The sequence below is a fragment of the Mesoplodon mirus genome (genome assembly GCF_964341445.2).
Source record: "Mesoplodon mirus genome assembly, chromosome: 5".
Lineage (NCBI taxonomy): Eukaryota > Metazoa > Chordata > Mammalia > Artiodactyla > Ziphiidae > Mesoplodon > Mesoplodon mirus.
Genome location: NC_138980.1, coordinates 38,821,097 through 38,832,483, shown reverse-complemented (window position 1 = coordinate 38,832,483; position 11,387 = coordinate 38,821,097). Strand labels below are relative to the sequence as shown.

At 51.2% G+C, this 11,387-nt stretch overlaps 1 long non-coding RNA gene across 3 annotated transcripts; it reads right to left on the bottom strand.

Moving 5' to 3' along the window:
* Positions 1-995: 995 nt before the first annotated feature.
* LOC309804669 lies at positions 996-11,224 on the bottom strand. Of its 3 annotated transcripts, none has more exons than XR_014294156.1 (4): positions 10,984-11,224; positions 9,342-9,400; positions 5,849-6,023; positions 996-1,538 (listed from the first exon to the last, which is right to left on the bottom strand). It is a non-coding gene; the product is annotated as an uncharacterized lncRNA (long non-coding RNA). The 3 variants fall into 3 exon arrangements; XR_014294157.1 differs by lacking the exon at positions 996-1,538 and adding an exon at positions 3,080-5,735 and having other exon boundaries at positions 5,849-6,026; XR_014294158.1 differs by lacking the exon at positions 996-1,538 and adding an exon at positions 3,080-5,735.
* Positions 11,225-11,387: the final 163 nt, after the last annotated feature.

Sequence of the window (11,387 nt, the reverse complement as noted above, 5' to 3'; positions counted from 1 at the left end):
CCTCTCCAGCCTGCCTCCCCCATCTCCATCTCTGATGGCTCCTGCTCTATCTATCTCCTCCCTTAACTCTTCACCCCCCCTACCTGGGCCATCCTGCTTGTGGTTTCACAGGCTGCCAACATGTCAACCACACCCAGTTCCCCCCACCCACCCAGGCGTCTCTTGACTTTGATCTCTAGTAACATCACCTCCTAAGTTCTCCACGAGATATTTCTACTAATACGACCTGGGATCCATATCTGACTCACACTGTGCCTTGGGGTTGGCCAAACCCCCAGTCTGGTTCCCACATGACCTGTGCTCTGAAGTCTCAAGGTACTGTTTGGCAGGACTTCCCTGAACTTTCTGTGTTCAAGAACCTTCCGTGGGATTTAAAGACCTAAACTTAAGAGTTAAAACTATAAAACCTTTAGAAGAAAACATTAGGGGAAATCTTCATAAAAGTTTGAGAAATCTTCATGATGTTGAATTTGGCAACAATTTCATGTATATGACATTAAAAGTGCAGGCAACAAAAGGCAAAATAGATTCATTGAACTTCATCAAAATTGAGAACTTTTTTGCATCAAAAAACACTATTAGGGCTTCCCTGGTGGTGCAGTGGTTAAGAATCCGCCTGCCAATGCAGGGGACACGGGTTCGAGCCCTGGTCCGGGAAGAACCCACATGCCGCGGAGCAACTAAGCCCGTGTGCCACAACTACTGAGCCTGCGCTCTAGAGCCCGCGAGCCACAACTACTGAAGCCTATGCTCCGCAACAAGAGAAGCCACCGCAATGAGAAACCCTCACACCGCAGCGAAGAGTAGCCCCCGCTTGCCACAACTAGAAAAAGCCCACGCACAGCAACGAAGACCCAACACAGCCAAAAATAAAATAAATAAATTTTTAAAAAACACTATTAATAAAGCAAAAAGACAACGTACAGAATGTGAGAAAATATTTGCAAATCATATACCTGATAAGGGATTAATATCCAAAATATATAATGAATTCTTACAATTTGGCAACAACAATAAAAGTTCAAAACTGGTCAAAGGACTTGAACAAACATTTCTCCAAAGAAGGTACACAAATGGCCAATAAGCACATGAAAAGATGTGTGATAGCATTAGTCATTAGGGAAATGCAAATCAAAACCACAGTGGGATACTACTTCACATCTACTAGGTTGGCAATTTATTTTTTTATAAATTTATTTATTTTATTTATTTTTATTTTTGGCTGCGTTGGGTCTTCGTTGCTGCGCGGGCTTTCTCTAGTTGCGGCGAGCAGGGGCTACTCTTCGTTGTGGTGCGCGGGCTTCTTGTTGCGGTGGCTTCTCTTGCTGCGGAGCATGGGCTCTAGGCGTGCAGGCTTCAGTAGTTGTGGCTCGCGGGCTCAGTACTTGTGGCTCGCGGGCTCTAGAGTGCAGGCTCAGTAGTTGTGATGCACGGGCTTAGTTGCTCCGCGGCATGTTGGATCTTCCCGGACCAGGGCTCGAACCCGCATCCCCTGCATTGGCAGGCAGATTCTTAACCACTGCGCCACCAGGGAAGCCCTAGGATGGCAATTTAAAACAAAAACAAAACGAAACAGAAAATAACAAGTATTGGTGAGAATGTGGAGAAATTGAAACCCTCTTGTGTTACTGGTGGGAATGTAAAGTGGAAAACAGTTTGGCGGTTCTTCAAAAAATAAAACTGAGAGTTACCATAGGACCCAGCAATTCTACTCCCAGGTATATACCCAAAGGAATAGAAAGCAGGAACTCAAACAAATATCTGTACATGAGTGTTCATAGCAGCTTTATTCACAGTAGCCACAAGTTGGAAACAACCCAAGTGTCCATCAATGGATGACCCAATAAATAAAATGTGGTCCATCCATATAATGGAATATTATTCAGCCTCCAAAGAGAATGAAATTCTGACACATACTACATCATGGATGAACCTTGAAAAACATGTAAAGTGGAAGAACCCAGACATGAAAGGACAAATATCATATGGCCCCATTTACATGAGATCCCTAGAGGAGTCCAATTCACAAAGATAGAAAGTGGGATGGTGGGCGCCAGGGGCTGGGGGAGGGGCTGGGGAGTGAGTGTTTCATGGGGACAGAGTTTCAGTTTGGGAAGATGAGAAAGTTCCAGAGATGGATGGAGGTGATGGATGCTCAACACTGAGAATGTACGTAACACCACTGAATTGCACACTTAAAAATAGTTAGTGGTGGGGCTTCCCTGGTGGCACAGTGGTTGAGAGTCCGCCTGCCGATGCAGGGGACACGGGTTCGTGCCCCGGTCCGGGAAGATCCCACATGCCGCGGAGTGGCTGGGCCTGTGAGCCATGGCCGCTGAGCCTGTGCGTCCGGAGCCTGTGCTCCGCAACAGGAGAGGCCACAACAGTGAGAGGCCCGCGTACCACAAAAAAAAAAAAAAAAAAAAAAAAAAAGTTAGTGGTAAATTTTATGTTATGTTATTTTACCATAAGTTTAAACAATTTAAAAGCGCCTGCATGGCTCTCTCTTACTACTCCATTGAACCTAAACATCTCAGCACTCTGCTCCAGCCAGCCTGGGCCCCTGGTCTTCCCTCTAATCAACCCTCACACACTTTTATACATGCAATGCCCTCCACTGGGGGCACTGTCTCCACCCCTCGCTGTCTCCCCTAACCCACCAGCCCTGCCTTGCAGACTCGCAGACATGCTCCCCCGTGGAGAATCAGGGCAAGGCAGCAAGGTGGGGGCTTGTCCTGGGACCCGAGACCAGGTGGGAATAGCTAAGCTAGTCTCGGTGCAGGAAGCTGAGGCAGGAAACCATCCTTAGTATAGCTAGAGAAGCTCCTCCCCATGGCAGCTGCAGGTGCAGCTTGAGAAGCCAGAGGGAGGGGAGGCAGAGACAGAGGTAGGGGGCGGACCCTCGGAGCCCTGTCAAGGGCCCCAAGGTCAAGATGTCCCAGAGATGATGCATTCTCTCTGCGTTCTCAACTATGTCCCAGCATCCCTGTCTCACTGGCAATAACAACTAAAACAGTAATAATAACAGCCCGGGCAGCCGGCTTCGCATCTGCCTCCACTTCCCTGTGCCATTCTAGACCGCGCCCATCAGGGCCACACAGGGGCAAGGCCTGGGGTGACCGAGTGCCTGGGGTCCCCACAGCCAGAGATGCCGGGAGAGGCCAGAGCGTGTGGGCAGAAGGAGGTAGAGGGTGAAAGGCCCGGGGCTGCCATGCTGGAGGGGCCGCTGACGGAGGCTGGGCAGAGGCCTGGCAGCTGGACCGAGGGGGCCTGGCCAGCAGTGCGTGTTTACTTTAGGAAGAGCAGGGCCAATCTGCGGCCTCCCACTGTGACCCTGGACTCAGGGGTCCGCGGGGAATCAGATGTTTCTCTCCTGAGCTAATCTCTGGGCTTCATCCCAGGGGATTCTCTGGCCTTCCCAGAAGACACGCCCACCTCGAGAACCCTCAGACATCAAGAGACATTATCCGGGTTCAGGAATCCTGCCTCTCCACGCCCCCAGGAGCCCGGTCAGCCCCACAAGCCCAGCCCCCAGTCCCGCCTGGACTGACCCCATCCAGCCTCATCCTGAGCTCCTAATTTGGCTGGGTTGCCCAGAGTTTGCAACCCCACTGGGCCACCCCAGAGGGAGCCGTGGGACACCAGCCTTGTTCTCAGTGCCCAGGTCCTGGGAAGAAGAGGAGGGGGAGAAGCAGGAAATCTTTGATGCTTGGCCAGAAGTCTCTGCCTGAAATTCCACCATTCAAGTTTCCCCTTTGGTTTAAGGCAGTGTTTCCTTTATGTGTTCCAGGACCCCCCTAGACCCCCAGAAATGCTTCGGAGGGGAAAAAATGTCAAGGGGGGCACATAAGTTCTGGAAAGCTCTGAGCACATGAAAGGCTCTGAGAAGACCCACACGGAACGGCCCCATTTAGCTCTACTTAATCCCCACACTTGGCTCTGGTTCCACGGAACGTGCTCTGGGCATCCAAGTCCCCAATTAAATGCCCACTGTGACAGCCCCGAGAGGTAAGGGGGGCCATCAAGCTACAGAGGGAGTAAGTCATTTCGACTGAACCTGGAGGGAAGGGAGGTGGAGGACAAAAGCCCTGCATGTCACCCTTGGTTAGAGACCAGAAACATCCCCAAAGCACAGGAAGGGGGTTCAGCCCTCACTGCCACCACCTTGCTCCTTGCTCAATCTCCTGGCTCTCTGATCAAACCCCCATTCCTGCACCCAAGACTTCAGATTCCCCCAGAGCCATGTCTCCTGCTCTTGCTACCCCCATGTGGCCATGGCGCAGGCCACTGTACCCATCCACAGAGCTCTAACGGAGGCATCACCATTGTCAGCCAACTGAATGCCATGCGGCCACATTATAAAGACCAATGACAGGAGTTAGACTTTGTTTGTTTGTTGTTTATCAGATTAGCAGTGACTTATTTTTTTAATTGGGGTATAGTTTTTCTACAATGTTGTGTTAGTTTCTACTGTATAGCGAAGTGGAGTTCCCTGTGCTATACAGCAGGTTCTCATTAGTTATCTATTTTATACATATTAGTGTATACGTGTCAATCCCCATCCCCCAATTCATCCACCACGCCCCTTCTCCCCTTGGTGTCCATACGTTTGTTCTCTATATCTGTGTCTCTATTTCTGCCTTGTAAACCGGTTCATGTGTGCCATTTTTCTAGATTCCACATATATGCGTTAATATACAATATTTGTTTTTCTCTTTCCGACTTACTTCACTCTGTATGACAGTCTATCGGTCCATCCACGCGTCTACAAATGACCCAATTTCGTGACAGGAGTTAGACTTTAATGAACACCTTCATCTATTATTCCTGACACCAGGAGGACAGACAGGTGAGAATTCGAACCACGGATCAAACACGATTGATCAGGGAACAGTTAGCAGCTGTGCGATCCTGGGGCAGTGAATCAAACTCACCAGATCTCATCTGGAAAATGGGGCCAGCAAATGAGTCCATCACTGGATGATGGTGGGAATTCTGTAAGATACAGAACCCAAGACCTGGCCTGCTCTTGTACTATTTTGTCCTTTTTTGGAGTCTCCTGCCCCTCCTCTGCCCACAGCCCCCCAGAGCTCCCATCTCCCTTGGGGTAAAAGCCCAAGTCCTCCCCAAGGCCCACAAGGCCCTGCACGACCTGCCCCATCCCCTCCCTGTCCTCACCTCCCTTCCTCTCTCCCCCTCGCTCACTCTGCTCCAGCCACATGGGCCTCTGAATGATACCAGAACAAGTCAAGCACAGCCCAACCTCAGGGCCTTTGTACCGGCTCTTCCCTCTGCCTCTTACCCCCAGATCTCCCGCACTTCCATCGGGTCGTGTTCAAACGTCACCTCCTCCAGGAGGTCACCCATGATGTCCCCACACTAAAACAGCCCCATGGACTAGGTTGGATAGGGTCCCCCCACCAAATTCACATCCACCCAGAACCTGTGAATGTGATCTTCTTTGGAAACAGGGTCTTGATGTCATCAAGTTAACATGAGGCCATACTGGGCCCTAAATCCATCATAAAGGGTGGGGGGAGCAGAAATTGGGTACATGTACACAGGCAAGAAAACCATGTGACAAGGGAGGCAGATGCATCTGCAAACCAAGGAACTCGCAGGGTCACAGGCAACCAGCAGAAGCTAGGGAGGGGCAAGGAAGGATTTTTCTCTGGACCCTTCAGGAAGAGCACAGCCCTGCTGACACCTTGACTTTGGACGTCCAGCCTCCCGAGCTGTGAGAGAATAAACTTCCGTTTAGTTAGGGCAGCCCTAGGAAACTAACATACCCCTATCTTCCCTCTTCATCCCCCCAATCCAGGAGTCTCTTCTCAGCACTTGTTCCCACCTGAAACGGTACACAGTCTGTCCTCAGGATTCGCAGATCCCACAACCGCAAGTTTGCTGCTTCACTGACATGTATGGGTAACCGCGGAATCAATGCTGGTGGGGCTCTCGCGGCCACGCAGGGCGCCCGGGGTGCACAGTCCCAGACGAGGTCGATTCAGACAGGAGTTATAAAGCTGCTGGCCATGAATTCAGTGGAAATGAATCAACAGTGCTTATTAAGTAAGGGATCTTTCAACAGCGACACACACCACACAAGGTTATGTACCAGTCAGTGGATGAAAACGTGTGGCCTCTAACTCAGGCCTGGAAGAGGCCAGACTCCCACGGATGGCCAAGCCAGGGGGTTTCACCGTGAGACAGAGGCTGTAGGTGTCCAGCCTGGCTGGATGGTGGACACACAGGCCAGGGGATGGTCAAACACATGGTTCTGGGGGTGTCTGTCCAGCTCGAGCAGGAAGGCCAGCTCAGCCACTCAGACACTCACGCTGTCACACGCTATGTGCTAGCCTTTCTGAGCCTCCGGGTCCCTATCTGCTAATGGTTGTCACTGGGAAAGCCAGTGGGGCAGGATTTTAAGTGTTCACTGATGCTTGTCTAATGATGGGGGTTTTCCAGTTACCAAGGGTCTTGTTTCATTTAGGTAACAGCCAGTATGTCAGCTTCCACTGTCTCTTAGAGAGAGGCTATCTCAGCATTAAAAAAAAAAAGAAAAAGGCTTTTATGTGTCTAAAGTCAGGATACTGAAAGAATTAACAACCCGGGGCTGGGAGGGACACGGCTCATCCTAGTGGATCTGGTATAGACAGAAAACAACCTAGGCTCAAATCAGTGGTTCTCACCCAACTGATTCTGCCCCCCAACCCAGGGGACACTGGCCAGTGTCTGGAGATGATTTTGGTCCTCAGAATTGGAGGGTGTTACTGGTACCTGCTGCGTGGAGGCCAGAGATGCTGCCAAACTTCTATAATGCATAGGATATCTCCCTATCCCCCACCAGCAAGAACTCTCCAGCCCAAAATGTCAGTAGTGCTAAGGGTGAGAATTGCTGGACCAATCACCCATCACGCTGAAAATGATGTGGGCAATCACCAGCAGCAGGAGCAGCAGCATCCTGATCCTGTTTGTTATGTACTTACTGGGTGCCAGGTCCTGTTCTAAGTGGCCCCATGCCGCCCACTCATGTGGATAAGCCAGGAGCACCGAGATCCAGGCAGGGCAGGACAAGAAAGGCAACCACATTTGAAGTTTACGTCAAAGTCACAAAGTGCTGGGCTTGAAGCAAATCGCCTGCCACGGGTTCTGGGGGTGGCAGAGGGGGACAGCTGAGCCTTGTCTGTCCCAGCAGCAGAGGGGAAACTGAGGCCAGTGCTCAGATCATCACTCTGAGATCAGGGGTGATGTCTCCAACAGCTGGCCCCAAACCGGGGAGGAGGGGCAGGGGATCTGTGTGTGCTGTAATGAGGGGGAGGGGGCAGTTGGGGAGGCAGTGGGAGCAGGGAACCTCCAGGTCTCATTAGAAACGAGGGGGAAGGCAGGAGGGTTATGTCACCTTTGCTGGGCAGACCTTGGGGGTTTTGAATTGCTTTTTGTTCCCCTGCTTTGTTGAGATATATAACTGACATATAACATTGTGTAAGTTTAAGGTGTACAACTGTGATAACGTGATATAATTATATATCATCAGCTAACACCTCCATCATGACACATAATTACCATTTCTTTCTTGTGGTGAGACCATTGACAATCTTAGCAACTTTCAAGTATACAATACAGTAGTGTAATCACGATGCTGTCCATTACATCCCCAGGACTCATCTTCTAACTGGAAGTTTGCCCCCTTTGACCAACATCCCCCCCTTTCCCCTACCCCCCAGGCCCTGGCAACCACCATTCCACTTCGAATCCACGTTAAAGTGAGGCCATAGATGGGGCTTCCCTGGTGGTGCAGTGGTTGAGAGTCTGCCTGCCAATGCAGGGGACACGGGTTCGTACCCCGGTCTGGGAAGATCCCATATGCCGCGGAGCGGCTGGGCCCGTGAGCCATGGCCGCTGAGCCTGCGTGTCCGGAGCCTGTGCTCCACAGCGGGAGAGGCCACAACAGTGAGAGGCCGGCGTACTGCAAAAAAAAAAAAAAAAAAAAAAAAAAAAAGTGAGGTCATAGAGTATTTGTCTTTCTCTGAAAGGAAACTGACCACACGCCCTTCCCTCTCCCGCTCCAGGTCTCTGCCCGTGATGTGTCCTCAGCCTGAAACTCTCTTCCTTGCCTCTCCTAATCTTCCTACAGATCTCCTATTAAATGTGGTTTCCTTCGGAAAGCCTTTCCTGACCCCCAAATAGAAGAGGATGGCCTTTCTGTCAGTTTCACCTGACCTTGAGCAGGTGCAATTTCTCTCAGCATCTAAGATGATACCAACTCCCTGGCTGGGAAAAATATCTGGCAGGTGGGCTACAGATGGGGGCTCCAGGCCCTGAGAAAGGGATCACCACTCAACACAATGATCCCAGGGCACCTCAGGGATTCCCTCCCACTCTGGGAGATCTTCCACCTTGAAGCTCACCTGCCTTCCCCCTAGGTGGTCAGATAACCTGTGACTTTTATCTTGGTTGTTCTATTCTGGTTCTGCTACTCCTTGCTGGGCAAACTTGAGCAAGTTACTGAGCCTCTCTGTGCCTCAGTTTTCTCATTTGGGAAATGGCTATGATAATGGTGCCCACTTCATAGGACTGATGTGAAGTTAAAACAGGCCTGGAAGCAAGTGCTTCAGCATCGTGGTTATTATTATTATTATTATTACGTCTCTCTTCTTTTCCCAGTTCTTACAGTCCAAGGGCAAGAATGAGATTCTGCTGCACCCTCCTGTGGCAGCCCTGGAGTACTGCACCCCTCCAGGCACAACTCATTACATCACTCTGGGTTCTAAAGGTTGCAAATTACAAAAAAAAGAAAAAAAAAAATCTTTTAAATCAGTCCAAGCTGGTTTAAGTCAAAAGATAATGTATTGGCCATAACAGCCTTCGCACTTGCTGTGCCCTTCTCCTAGAATGCCCTCACGACCCCCACCTCACTTCCTCCTTCTGTAACATTCAAACCAGGATGTCAATGCCACCTCCACAGGGAGCCTTTTGACAGCTTCCTATTTATTCAATACTGACACCAACTCTGTGCCAGACCCTGTTCTAGGCACTAAGGAGACTGCTGTGGACCACACAGATGAAGACTCCATCCTCAAAGCTGACATTCCAGAATCAACAAACACAAGTATTCCACAGAATAAGTCAGGTGGTGACTCACGCTGAGAGTAAAATTAGTCAGGAAATGGGAGAGGAGGTGTGTGTGTGTGGGGGGGGGTTAATCTTGAAGTGGAGGGGTGGTGGCTGGGCAGGCCTCACTGAGGGGGCTATGTTTGAGACTAGACTTGAAGAATGAGATGCAGTTGGCATTCCAGGCATAGCGAACAGCAAGTGCAAAGGCCCTGAGGCAGGTCAATTACCTCTGGGGAATGGAGATTGTCATTGTTCCTGGCTGTGTCTCCAGTACCTGCACCAGCACCTGGCACAAAACAGTGTTTAATAAAGATTGCATGAATGAAAGCCCAGCTATGGGCTTCAGGAACAGCTGGCTCAGGGCTGAAGTGATGGCCTTGGGGCCATTGCCCTCCTCCACCTGGGTGGCTTCATCTTTTTTTTTTTTTAATTGAAGTATAGTTGATTTATGATGTTGTGTTAATTTCTGCGGTACAGCAAAGTGATTCATATATATATATATATATATATACTTTTTCATATTCTTTTCCATTATGCTTTATCACAGGATATTGAATATAGTTCCCTCTGCTATACAATAGGACCTTGTTGTTTATCTATCCTATATATAATAGTTTGCCTCTGCTAATCCCAAACTCCCAATCCTTCCCTCCCCATCGGCAACAAGTCTGTTGGCTTCAGTCTTATTAGAGGTCTCTCCCTGTTGTGTAAGATGGGGACTCAGCTTCAAATGCTACTCAAGATGCAAAAGTCTGTTTCCCAGGATTCCTTGCAAAAGCCCTGACACAGCTCATTGCGGGTTGGTTATGTGCCCATCCTCCAATCAGTCCAGGAGGCCAGGAGATGGGATGTGGGTGTGGCTTAGGGCCAAGTTACATGCCCTACCCAGACCACACCTAGTGGGGAGAGGGAGCACCCAAGGGACATCTGGGGTTGTGGCACATCAGGGAGGGGGAATGGATGCAAAGAGCCAGTTTCCCAGACGATTATAGGAGTTTTTACAGCTAGTAAGTGGCAGAAGCTGGGAGCTCCTTGTTCAAAGCAGCCCTGAAATTCTCAGTGCTGTCTGGTGGCCACCCATCACCAGACTAAGGACCTGTGGCTGGAGCAGACACTGGGCTGAAAGGAGGAGCTTTTAGCATCAGGGCAAACTGAGAATGCAAAGGCAGTCACCCCTCCGATGGAGAAAGAAGTAAACAGAAGGCAGCTCAGGGTGGGCTCCCAACAGGCCCCTGCCGGGTACAGAGGGACAGGCTGGCAGAGGCAGAGAGGGCTTACTTAGACTTGCTTCTCCCTGGGGGGGGGGGGGAGTGGGTAGCAAATGAGAATGGGCTGCCCCTCTGGCCTGGTCTGGGGAGAGGATGGGGTGGAGGTGGAGCTGTAACCTGGTGGGAGCTCCAGGAGGACTCTGGTATTTGTGGAGTACCTACTGTATGCAGGAGCCCTGACATGTCATTCCAAGTTCAAGGCAAAGAAAACAAATGTTTGCTGTTGGCTGAACCCCTCCCCCCTTGGCCCTGTAAAGGCTACTACGCCCCCCACCCCCCCAAGGGATGAGGAAGATGAGAAGGCCAAGGGCAAGGCCAGGCCAGCCTCTGCCTTGCTCCCTGGGGGCCAGGCCTGGAAAATGCCTGGAATCGTGCGGTCTGCGGGTCACCGCCCAGCCCCTCCCGGAACACCAGCCCCTAGACAGGCACCCAGAGGCCTGGGGGGCAGCCGGCCACGTGGGGTTCAAATCCCATCCCGGCCCTGACTGTGCAGGTCACCCCTATTCATGTCTTAGCTCCACATCTAATGAGCACTGCTCCAGGGGTAACCAAAACCCACAGGGCCACCCCCTCGCTCCCTCGCTAGGGAGCGTTCACTCACCCCCTCTCTGGCCTCAGTTTCCTCTTCTGTGAAATGGGACCAGCCAGGCCAAGCCGAGGCTCCGTGCTGGTCAAACTCCCAGAGGGGAGCGCTGGGAGGGCGGGGGTTGAGTTGAGATGTATTCAGCCTCCCCGGGCACCGTGCCTGGCACACGGGAGGCGCCCAATAAATGCTTGTTTGAGCGAGGACTCGCCTTCAATAAATAACAGCTGTTGTGGACGCTGTGGATGCCGGCGAGGGAGTGGGCCCTCCCCTCCCCCACCCTCTTCCCCCATCCCCCTCTGGCCCCATTCCTGCCCCTTACCGCCCCCCACCACTTTGCCTCCTCCTCCTTGCCCCGCCTCTTTCCCTTCCAACTTCCCCCTCCCCCAACCACCCCCTTCTCTTCCTCCATTTCCCTTACC